Consider the following 13,204-nt stretch of genomic DNA (forward strand, 5'->3'; position numbering starts at 1 on the left):
GCGGTCAAGAGTCGGCAGTTGAAACACACTTCCAGTCATTCAGATCGTCGTCCTCCTTGTATGCGCTAGGAATAGGCTCGGGAGTTTAGCAATGTTGACTTTGTCTTTCTTGTACATTGCGCTTTCTCATTTTAATTTAACTGAATTACTCACTGCTGGCTACGCGCGGTAGCCGCGCGCTATTGCGGCCACGGATAAGATAGCCAATGCAGCGCTCTTCGCCAGGTAATTCCAGCTCTGAAGTCGAGTCGCTTCGTGTCGTACTCACTAGGGTTAGCAATAGAACGAAAAAAAAAAAAGATGTGAAAGAAAAGACTGGACACACAAACAAAATACGAAAAAGAACAATGGCTATAATAACAATTAATCACTCGATTACAAATACACTTCTTCGTTTCGCACACGCGAGTTCGCACACAGTTTTCAATTGTCCACTATGCGTGCTGACACACCGCTGACTACTTCGCACATTTCTTCACGCTCCCCCTCTCATTGTCGACACTGCTGCTCGGTATATATACCTTGCTCGGTATCCCACCACCCGTGATCGCACTCTCTCGCACCAAAACATGAACGTTGTATTCGCTGCGCACTAGGCCCATTTCAAAAGAAAACACAACCAAAACAAAGTAAACACGGACGGATGGCACGGCGGCGACTCGGCGGAGGCACGCTACAGGTGGGGTTATCAGTTTACAAGCTCCAAGACGCACTCACGTCGGGACGTGTGGTTCAAGGTTCACACAGCCGCCGCCCAGGCCCAGGAGGGAATTCCCGGCGCAGTAAGTCAGTCGCTGGCTTCGATAAACCTCTCCACCAAGCTGTCGGAAGCGAGTTCAATGTTTGTGCCGCTCGCGCCACTCACGTTGTTTATGCGGCCGTGAGAGTGAGAAGTTTGGGCTTAAACTGAACATTAAAAAGACGAAGATCATGGCGTCTTGCCCTATCAAGTCCTGGAGCATCAATGGACAAGAAGTGGAAGCTGTGACAGATTTTCTGTTCTTGGGCGCCAAGATTACCTCGGAAGGAGACTGCAGCCACCTGCTTCTGGGAAAGAGAGCAATGGTTAGCCTTGACCGCCTAGTAAAGAGCAGAGACATTAGTCTGCCAACCAAGATCCGTATAACCCGTGCTATGGTCTTTCCAGTTGTGATGTATGGATGCGAGAGTTGGACTGTGAAAAAGGCTGACCGCCGAAGAATTGACGCGTTTGAATTGTGGTGCTGGCGAAGACTCTTAAGAGTTCCTTGGACTGCCAGAAGATCAAATCAGTCGATATTGTCGACCATAAACCCTGACTGCTCATTGGAGGGTCAAATTCTAAAGTTAAAGCTCAGCTACCTTGGTCATCTGATGAGAAGAGAGGAGTCGCTGGAGAAAGATTTGATGTTGGGAAAGGTTGAGGGTCGCCGGAGAAGGGGTAGGCAGCGAACGCGATGGTTAGATGGCATTCTCGAGGCATTGCAGATGAAGCTATGTGATGTTAAGAAGATAGTGAGAGACCGGAAAGCGTGGCGTGACATGGTCCATAGGGTCACGAAGAGTCGGACACGACTGAACGCCTGAACTGAACTGATCTTTCTCTGCGCGATGCATTGCGGGTTGACGCGGTCGGCGGTGCCGACGCTTGAATGGAAAAGGAGCCATCGGGCCCGGCGCGCGCTGGCCACCGCCGGTTACGTTGGGCGGAACTATCGGCGGAGTGTTTTCGCCAACGCAACTCAGCGTGTGCGAGCGCACGCGCGCGCAGAGCTTGAGAACGTTCGTTTAACGGATGGCGGCTCACCCAGCGATCGACAGTTGTTTTTCTTAGTGACTTGCATGAGGCTCCCGGTGCGGCTCCCGGTGCCTGTATGAGCGGTAACGTAAAGCTGGGCATATGTGCCGCGCCTTTTGCTGGGAAGGTGATCGCTGGAAGCCTCAGCTGCAGCTTTGCTCTTTGTTTTAGTAGACGAATGTACGCGGGAAAAAAGCCGCGTGCGAGGCGTTACACGACTCCAGCCAACACCAAACAGAACAGTAGAGCTGCCGGCTGCTGGGTTCTGCTCTTTTGAACACGAAGGAGCTGTTTGCGTGGACACCCAGGCCGCCCCGCCTGAGTTCTTTTTTCTACAGCGGTTGCTTTCACTGCGCAGAGAAAGGTGTTCGATAACTAGATTTCCTCTTTGGAGCGAGGGGCCAAAGTGACCTCTCGACGGACGGCAGTCCTGGTCTGGGTCCGCTTGCACGGAAATTTAAGTCGTCTTATTCTGATCTTCAGGCTTAATCGATCTTATTAGAGGCTAAACGTTCCCTAGCCGATAAGACGCTTACACGAAACAAACTAGACCGGAATAAGACAAACTTAAAACTGGAATAAGACTGGAACCTAAGCTGCCTCGAGCAGTCTTATCCCATTCTTAAAGGCAGTCCAACGTGGCTGCCCTGCGCTTGGTCTGCCTCGAGATGCTCGCCGAACTCTTGTCGCACCGCGAACGAGTGTTCCAAGTTTCGTGACAGGACGAATCCCCTCGATGCGTTCAGCGAGGAGCAGCTGCAGCGCCGTCTAAGCTTCGAGCGGGGTGGCATAGCCGACATGCTTCGCCCTGAAATCGAGCGCCCGACGCGCCGGAGCGGTGCTTTGAGCGCCGAGCTGCAGGTGATGCTGGCGCTCAAAGTTCTTGCCTCCGGATGTTTCTTGATTACTGCCGGAAATATAATCGGCGCCCACGAATTGACAGCAAGCCGCACAGTACGTCGAGTTGCTCTCGCCCTCGTCCACCGCAGCAAAGACTGGATCCGGATCTGTTTCCCTTGCCTGTTTCATTGCCGCTTGCCTATCTTGACTGGGTGCGTTAGCTTACGCGGCTTGGCCAGCCGCGCGGTCGAAGCAGCTGAGCATGCGTGCTGTACGTATACTCCGTTTCATACATCAGGTGCAACGCAGCGAAAGCTACGCAAGTAGTCCGCAAGAAAAAAAAAGGAGGCGTATCACTACGCGCTCGTTTTGTGACCGAGTGGTTCCTGCGGAAACAAGCTCTATTCCGAGCATACACGTTTGCAATAACTTGCTTCGCATGCCTAGACATCTTCGCAGTGCGGATCTTATAGAAAAAACGCGCACCGAAGAACTATTTTCTCAAAAAGAGATGCGCAGTGCTGCTGGTGATGATGATGCTCAGGGCCATACCCTTTGAAACGGATAGGCACCAAAACTGGTGCGCAGGCCAAAAGTGAAAGTGAGAAAGAAGAAAGTTAAAAAAAAGGAACAAACAAAAGACAGAGGACTGGGAGAAGAGAAGCACGAACAGCTAGGATGATGCCACACCCTCTCAGGTGAAGTTCGGGGTGGGGTAGCTGGCTCCACACTACACTACTACACCACGCACAACCACAGTCATCCACTCAGTTACAGCGCCATCTAGTGGCACAGCTGGCAAGGTTGCGGGGCAGCGAAAACGCGACACGAACGAAAATCACATAAAAAACATACAAGTTCACCTAATCCGATCCTTTCTCCCTAAAAATGGTGCTCTTTATGAAGTTGATGGCAAATGTGAGATGTATTAAGCTTGTAGACAGAATAACTATTATTTCCTCTCGTAAAGAGCAGGCACTATTTTTCATCGTGGATTCGGAGAGCGCAAACAAGAGCTGTAGCCTTGGCAGTGTTTCACTTGGTGTATGAAACGGAGTATAGAATCTCTCAAGTGTGTATATATGTAGTACCTGCTTTGTGTGTGTGCGCGTGCGTGCGTGCGTGTATCCTTGTAGGTGTTTACTGTGAGAAATACATATAACGAGAACATGAAAACTAAAGTTCCTGCGCATAAAAGCAAATAACGCAAATATATCAGCTTCTGAATGGATGTAAACATTCCTTCGCAGGTACTGGTGATATATATATATATATATATATATATGTTATATACATTATCATTTCAGAAGCAACTTTTGCCATGAAACTTAACGAAGCTCACAATGTTAAGAAGTGTGTTAAAGTTCGTTTTATTTGGCTGTAGTGCATTATATTTGAGAACTATCTGTTGTAAAAGAAGCTCAGCTATCAACACCCTGCAAAGTACAGCCATTTTACATATAGTTATAACTGTATTTAGAAATTTCTACATACAGTGAGTATTAGTACTGAAGTTACAAATATTTGCTCGGCGAAACTTTGAAAACAGCAAAAAAAGGAGCAACTTTGATTCAAATAAGAAAACAATCACCCTCGAATATTATTGAAATCTCCCTCTAGAACCCTCAGTACCTCAGAATTATTAGGGACTGAAAAGGCGCTGCAGTTTATTGTTTAAAATTATAAAGATTATTATAAAACTGAAAGCGTCTACTGAAGACTGCTAATATTTAGCCCTATATTCTGGCACAATCAAATAAGTTGTTGCCAAATATTTGACGCGCAGAGTAAAGCAAAGGTATCACTCACCGTGCGCATTTCGCAACTTAGTTCGGCCGACGTGTTTTTCATCATATGTGCGTGTGCGAGGGTGTGCAAGCCTGCGCATGACATAGCCGGGGAACTAAAGATCACTACGCCCTTTTTTTTTTTTCCAGTTGGCCGTCGCAGAACGAGCTGCGGGATGTACAAGATTTCTACGCGGTCGCCAGTTTTCCGCGCGTCGTGGGTGCGATCGACAGCACTCATGTGCGGATACAGGCACCAGTAGAACATGAGGAGGCCTATGTCAACCGACACTTTTACCACTCTATAAACGTGCAGCTGGTGGTTGACAGCCACTGCCGCATCATGGACGTCAACTCGCGGTGGCCGGGTGGCACTCACGACGATGCTGGTGAACAGCAGTATCACCGAATGCTTCGACAGCGGTGTTGACACCGGAGTGCTGCTTGGAGACAGCGGGTACCCGTGCAGGCCCTGGCTAATGACGCCGTTCCGGACAGCGGACACGCCAGGGAAACGGCGCTACAACGCAGTACATGGCACTACAAGGTCGATTGTGGACAGGTAAGTTTAGCGCTTTTGTAAAAGTAAACACCGCTGTCAATGTTTTCGCACTATTGCGTATACGCAGTCTGAGGCCGTAATGAACGCACAAGATGATCTTCGAAATAACAAGCACGTCTACCGTTATGTACGCGATCGACATCTCATGTAGTCTGTCATACTGCCATGGAAAAAAACAATGACATTAGGGGAGAATTATTGGCTAGCTTTTTTGTTTTATTCTGATTTGCTTTTCATTCACTGAGACATTAGAACAGACTCGGTGAAATGCTCTCTTAGCCTGCAGACTATATGTAGGTCCACTATATTTTGTACATGTTACTAGATTTCATTTCATTCAATTAGCAATCATTTTATCTGGAAGTGTGCTCATCTGTCATTAACCTTGAGTGCACTGTGCTCTTTGTGTTTTGATGGTATATTTTTCCAAGCGAAAATGCATTATTGAGTGGAAAACAACTTTCTAAATGTTACTGCAAAATGTACAGTTTACATTTAACAGCTGACAATGCACATATCCTGAGGCAGATGCATGCATCAGTGTTTGAACTGTATTATTGTTTCAGCATGTCTGTGGCAGTTCAGGGCAGCATTTTGCTTGTGCAGGACAATTGGGCAGCTGAAACGGCGCTTCCATTGCCTGCATGGGGAGCTCCGAATGGCACCTCATCGGTGTTCTCCAGTCATTGTCGCCTGCTGTGTGCTGCACATTGGCAACGAATACGCATGCAGTAGCGATGAAGAATGCCTTCTACCACCAGAAGTGCCAGTTCACCCCAGTGGCATGACCGATGATGGCAACACGGTTCGGAATGTACTGGTGCATCAACACTTTTCTCCCTGTATCAAATTATTTTGTAATTTCTAAAGTAAATATTTTTATCCCCTGTATTATAAGTCAAATCTTGCCCTGGAGTGTACAAATGCTTCTGCGTACTGAGCAATTATTTTGACATAACTGTAAGCAAACAATTACAGTGCACAGCAAGACAATTTATTTCAGTTGTGTACAGAGACATTACTAAAGTTCAAAAGTTAACACCAGCAAAAAGAAAACAATGTTCACAAAAATACATCAATACGCTTACTACTTGCTAGCTTTTTCTATAAGCATATTAACATTTCGCCCAAAAGTTGACTGAGTATTCAAACCTTACTCTGTACACTTTGAGTAGTGTGTGTTGCCATGACAGCACAAGTTGGTGATGAATTTTGGGACATGGAAGCACATCATGCATGCAGGGTAAACCCGTATAGTTGATCACTGCATGTTGGTCCAAAAAGTGGTTGCAACAAGGAAACACATATCGCTTACAGTTATGTTACTGAATTAATATGAGACCTATGCATCTATATCACTGTCTATAAAATCTATGATGACGTTTCTCAGCTAAATGCGAGAGACAAGATGTTACCGGCAATGTGAATGCGCCGACATGGATGTTTCTTGCCCCAGACTACACTGATTTCCAGTCTATTATCCCGCATTTATTCATTATAATCAATGATAATCTAGCAGGAGGTGGACAGAAACATGTTTTCTAATTGTGTACAGAGGAAAAACTTAACATGCTAGGGCCAAAAGAAGAGAAAGTAGTGCATAAGCTGGACTGCATAATGTCGAAATTCTTCTGCTTCTTAGCACTTCACTTTGGTACAGTATTCTGAACTTCAGTAGGAAAGATGATTGTGCGTTAAGACTTTGTTGTTAAAGGAGTGTAGACTTCTATATTGGTTGTTTTATTATTTGCAGCAGCATGAAAGACATTCCTATACACAGATCAGCACATGGTATTTGCTATGACTGCCAATATTTTTTATCCAATTTCTTCTCTTACAGTTGCTGTCTCTGTTTCAGCAGTACAGTGACAGCAGTGATTTCATTCCACAACATAAGTCACATGAGGTATGGACAATTATGATACAATTGCTGTTTCTTCACTCGTCTCGATTTTAGCTTTTGAGGCATGCTGGCTTTTTTTAATGTTCTGGCTAATCAAGACGATGAGGAAACAATTATTTATATTTTTTCACGACTCATGAGACCTACACAGAATTTTGTCATCACAGTCATCACTTGTTTATGTGCGGAATTATGATACACAGAAACATCCCATGAACCAAGGCTGAAAGTGCACACTTGAGCAGCATAAAAAAAAAAAAAAAAAAAGACGGTTGCATCAGGACTGGGCACATATCTGTAGAGGTTTTTTTTTTACAGCAGTGTGAAAACTACACATATCACAGTCTAGAAATAGGAAAGGCACGAAATATAATGCCGCTGTGCATTGCTTTCACATGTTGAACAGCATATATTGTAATGAAATTTTTAAAAATCTTCACATATAAACCTTGCAGATTCCTATGCTTATAAGTTATGCTGACTGAATATATATATATATATATAGGTTGTGTAACATAAAATGTAGGGTAACTATAAGTGCCAATAGGGCTTAAATGTAAGGAGAATGTGAGGATCCATTGCGTTAAACCAAAGGAAATACAGCGCTAAGTTTTAGACGAACCACACAGAAAGACGGACGGGACAGGCGCTAACTCCAACTAAGTTTATTGAAAGATTCATGTGCACATATATGACCCGAAGACAGTGAACGCTTGCGCATGTCCCCAAAGTAAGAAGGAAAAAACCATTCAGAACAAACACCCTAAGGTAAAAACCTTCTCATAATCTCGTATTTTTTAACAATCTGTGTTCACTTTCGCGTAAAGATAAAGAAGTCGTGCTGACACACTTACCCCCCCTCTCTTTGATAAAAAAGGCTTCTGCGAGCTCGCGAGCTAATCTGTCTTTACTCCTGGTTAGAATTTTAATCTCTCCAAATCGTGGTTCACAGATTTTTTTATTTTCATCAAGAGCGGCAATGGGCGGGTAGGTTTTTATTTCCTTTGGTTTAACGCAATGTCACACCAACTAGCCCAGCAAGAGATACTGATGTGAGGATCCAGGTAGAACGAGAGGAAGAAAGTTTACATGGTATGAAGGAGCACTGACCCTTGTTCAGTGCTTCTTCGTAAGGAGAATGTGAGGCCACTCAGTTGCTTTCCTCATCTTCAGGAATTGTGCTTTTCCTTTCTTTGAGCTCCAGCTTAGGTTTTTTCAGCTAAAGCTTGCGACGCTTCTTCTCGAGCTCCAGCAGCTCCACTTCAAGTTGTCTCTTGCGTTGCTGCGTTCTCATTTGAGCTTGTGTTGCTGCTAATACTGCATCCGCAACAGCCCCATATTTATTAAACAACAGACAGCGCAGCATTGCACAGTGTCTTCAATCCTTCAGCTGCACTTGACACTTGTGCAGCTGCTTCTGCGGCAGCTCCTGCTGCGCTCTCTTCCATACTTGTCACCGTCCTTCTGGCCTGCAGGACTGCCAGTTCCAACTCTGCGTTCCTGCTGTTCAGCTCTATAGCATTTTCAAGGTGTTGCGCTTGCTTGGCTGGCCTTGAGAGGCGTGGAGCAGGTAGTCTCCCTGCTGTTGTTGTTGCTGCTGGTGCTACTGCTGCTTGTGGTGGTGCTGCTGATGGCTGCGCTGTGGTGGCAACCATTGCTGGTCGCACCACAGTTGTTCTTTCCATGGCACTCTCATCATTCGAATTGTGCAAATCCACTTCATTTATATCTACAGAACTTGTAGGGCTTCTTTGTCCATTTAGTGAACCGCATGAAAAAAAACTTTCTTCAATGGCATCTGCTGGTGGCTGGAAGTCAGCAAATAACTCTGTTGCACTGCTGTCATGCTGCCCATCTTCTTCTGGCTCATCAGCAGTGCCTGGCAAAGGTTCATTTCAGCCATCTTCAACGAGCCTGTATTAATGATTTGACCATTAGTAATCCTGTAGAATTAGTCAACACTCGCGAGAATGCATTTCTGCTTGTGAACAATTCTGCTCAATGCGCTCTGATTTGAGGTTGGCTTACTTGTACGAAAAGTGACACACATAGTGGGCTTACAATTTCCTCACTTCTTTTTTAAGGAACTGGACATAATGGTAGAAGTGTGAAAGTTTTATTTGAGACTTTCTTAAAAGCAATAAAGAACCATTATGTGACACAGCTGCTTCACTAAGAATAAAGCTTCATAGTGATGAATAGCGGAAACTGATGTGACCTGTTCTTGTCAGATGTGTACACATGCATTCTTGCTTTATATAATTATTTTGAGTCATTTTAGTGTGTCTTTACCAAACATCAACTTCAAAATTCATATGCCACGCGATTTCCACACCACAGCTCTTTGTTCTAATAGCAAACGTGAGGCCAGAATGACTGCAGTGCACTGCACTCGAAGAATCGTCATACTTACTCGTCTAGATTCACCGCATCAGGTATGCCCTCTAAGATTATAGGCGCCAACGACATACTTAACAGCCGCCAGCAGGGCAGGAAGCTCATGGTCATTGCGTCCAACACCTGCACAGATTAAAAAAATAACATTAGAATTCATCTAGCATTGCTTTAGAATCCTTAACACTACAATATATACATTACAATGAAATACCACGTTCAGCTGTAATTGCCAGCAACAAAAGTTTTGTACTGAACACTCCTGTGCAGCACATGCCATCTTGTGGATTGAATGATTTTTTTTTAGCCCTACAATTTGTTATTCTCTTGTCCGTCCACAGAAAAAATCTTGTTCCTTCCCTACACTCTTCAGCCGCGTGTTGTGCATGCCACTTTCCTATTTCACTTTTTTCATTTGTATGTATAATATATATATATATATATATATATATATATATATATATATATATATAATGTAAAGAAGACAAAAAATAGACAACGCTGCGGCATCGCCATCGCTTGTCTCCGGCGCCCATCTCTCGCGCTGAAGCTGTGCCCTGCGGCTGGCAATTCGATCCTGCTGTGCTCGAGCTACTGGCAGCGCAAGCCGTTCGACCAAACTATTAAATCCACATTTCACTTGGTGGAGGTCAGTCTGCAGATAATGTGGATTTAATGGTTCCCTGAAGTTCATGAGGTTCCCTGTACCCATCTCGCCCTGTAACTTCGAGGCAGAACGCTGACTACCCCGATGACGGAGCCGACTTCATTGCACCTACCTCCGCCCGTCACCTGCACAGGTGCAATTCGTCAACGGGATCCCGCTACCTTCAGTGGAAGCAGCGATGACGACGTCGACTATATATATATATATATATAGAAGAGCACCGGACGCGATATTCGGAGGTCGTGGGTTCGGTTCCCACCATTGGCACGTTGTTTTTTCTTCTACTTTGTGTTTAATTATATTTCCCCTAAACAGATTACATTACTAATTTCTGTTATTATCCAAGTAAACAATAAAAAAAAGAACAAATTATCATCCCCAACGCTCTCCTTGGCCTCGCCGACTGTTAGCTTCTTTCCTTCATATATATATATATATATATATATATATATATATATATATATATATATTACATTACTAATCTCTGTGATTATCCAAGTAAACATAAAAAAAAAGACAAAGTACCATCCCCAACGCTTTCCTTGGCCTCGCCGACTGTTGGCTTGTTTCCTTCATGTATTATAACGAGCACCCTCACTTCCCCTTAATTGATCTGTATATATATATGTATATATATATATATATATATATATATATATCCACCATCGGCGCCTTGTTTTTCCTTCAGCTTTGCATTTCATATTCTTTATCCTGATAATCACCGTACGACTAATTCTTGCTAATACCAAAAAAAGATCCCCAACGTTTGCCTTGGACCCGTGACTGTTCGCTCCTTTAAAATGTGTTCCGACTATTGCTGCTGGCTTGTGCTTTCTTATGCGTCTTCTGTAGATATTTTTAGAGCGTGTGCATTAGTAGTAACTAATTACGAACTTCAGTGGTGACACAAATAGAACAAATACTAAATCGTCATGATTCATGTTCATTGAGTAGTACGGGAAAATGCCTTTGTTACACTGGGAACACAGTAGTCCTTTTTTGTAAAAGAAAGAAAAGTAAATATAACTGGTGTAGTAGCATAAAGCAGTTTTTCTTCTTTCTAATTTTGTAATGTTTGTGTATGCTATGAAGTGCTATCTATTGTGTAACTTCATTTTTTTTTTTGCAATTCTAGCGAGAATTGCAGCACTTGGATTATTCTTGATGTTGTTTGTTGTGTTGCAGGAATGACGTTTTTCTTATTTTGAGTAAGTTCAATAAATGGCAGGTTTTGAAAAACATCAAATGGCCAAATTTCAGTTTTCTCTTCTTACTGAATGTGTTGAAAACATGAACAAGAAAAATGCACAGGACGCAAATATTTTGCAGCCGCCGAAATACACGCAACAAAATGAAACTGGATGGATGTGGATTTTCCTTTCGTCGTCGCGCTGTCGTCCATCATCGTATAGTCTGCGTCACTCGTGTACAGCGCTCGATCGGCGCACTTCCCTGCATAAAATTCGACCCATCATCCGCAGTTCCCATTTTTTAGAGGCAACGCTTGTGAATTAGGTCCACACAGACCTGCGAAGAGTGTGAGCGGAAGCACTTTGCGTGGAAAACATGCGCTGCTTTCTAATTTTAGCCTTTATTGCGGGATGAACACTGCCAGAGCGCTCTACACAAGGGTGACGCAGACTGTACGAGCAGCATTTTCACGCTCGGAGTAGATATATGGTTCACATGCAATGCACTCGACAGAATCAAGGAGGCCACATTTCAGCAGGCTGCAGTCGCGTTGTGCAAAACGGCTCAAACTAGATCCGCGAGTCAGTTCCAAACAGCATGACCGTTACGGCATCGATCGAAATAAAACTATTTAACAGTACGTATTTAGAACCACATACCCTAGCGCTAGCCTTGTTCAGAATGCAGTGCAAATGCGTTTTTTTTATATAAAACGTAAGTGTTGCCTGAGAGCATAAACAATTTGAGGTGTACAAAAAGGGCCGCTGCGATGTATAACGCAGCGGAACATTTACTGCAAGGAGAAGTGGTAAACTCACCGGTTTGTCGCTCGTGCTGGCGTACACGCTGAATGGCCACCTTCAGCTGCTGTTTCAGGTTCTGCCACTGTTGTTTTTTCAGCTCCTTTGTGTCCCTCTTCGTGGTGTGGTGCGAATTAAATTTTCGAGTAATCTCTGCCCAAGCTTGTTTTCGTTTTTTCCTCGCAATGGTCGAATTAAATTTAGAGAATAAAACAATCGATTTTTCACTGATAAGCTGCACAAAGTCAAACTTCTCGGCCTCACATCAGTGCTGGCTCTTAAGTCGCTTCGCCGGCGGTTGAGAGGTCATATTCACTCGTGCTGCTGTAGCGACAAGCAGTGGCGTCGCGAGGGTGGTGCGGGGGGTGCGGTCCGCACCGGGTGCAGAGCTCAGAGGGGTGCAGCTTGGTAGTGAGAGGGAGGAAGAGGCGGGGGCGAAATGGATTATTGTGTACAGACGCGAAAAGGCGTTCATCGGTGCCACTGACTGGTAAGTGTGATCTCGTAGAACGAATTATTCTGTTGCGAGTGGTTGGAAACGGAAGCCTTAATTTAGCCCAGACACCACACCATTTTGACGTTGGACCGGGCCTGTTTACGTGCGTGTACCCAGCATTAACCCGATACCCATCGCAAACACCTGCGCGGGAGCGTGTCAGACGACACCCATCAGCGGCCGCACCGCCGCATCGCCTCTATGTATATGCAGTTCACTCTCCTTTCCCAAGCGATGACTCTCCGGCAGTCTTTTGTCTTTTTCATTTATCGCCTGTGCCTCTCTCGCTCCTCGGTCCGGTCACGCATCCCTAGCATTTTTAAAACGCCGAAAGGCACGGCCTGTTGCTCAATGGACAATGGACAATGGTGTTCAGACCAATGGGCAATTGGTCTGAACACCACTCGCCGACTAGAAAAAAAAAAAAAAAAAAAACATTATATATATATATATATATATATATATATATATATATATATATATATATATATATATATATATATATATATATATATATATATATTATTAATAATTAGACGGACGCCTTTAGTAGGCGCTTTAAAAGGGGAATTGAGAGCGAATGTACCCAAGGGTGCTCACGCGGGGCATTATGCGGTTGTTGCCTTTTTTTTTCTCGGAAAAGGCAAAGTCATTGTTAAAATTAGAAAGGGTTAAAAATATGATCCTGGAGACGCCCTCCGCATTTTTGGAAATATGTGCTTTTGATGTGATGTTTTGCTACCAATCGTTGGGCGCGATCGCTGCGTCATAGTATTAAAAAGAAAAA

This window comes from Amblyomma maculatum, chromosome 2, assembly GCF_055883805.1.
Source record: "Amblyomma maculatum isolate TAMU_Amacu chromosome 2, ASM5588380v1, whole genome shotgun sequence".
NCBI classification, from domain to species: domain Eukaryota; kingdom Metazoa; phylum Arthropoda; class Arachnida; order Ixodida; family Ixodidae; genus Amblyomma; species Amblyomma maculatum.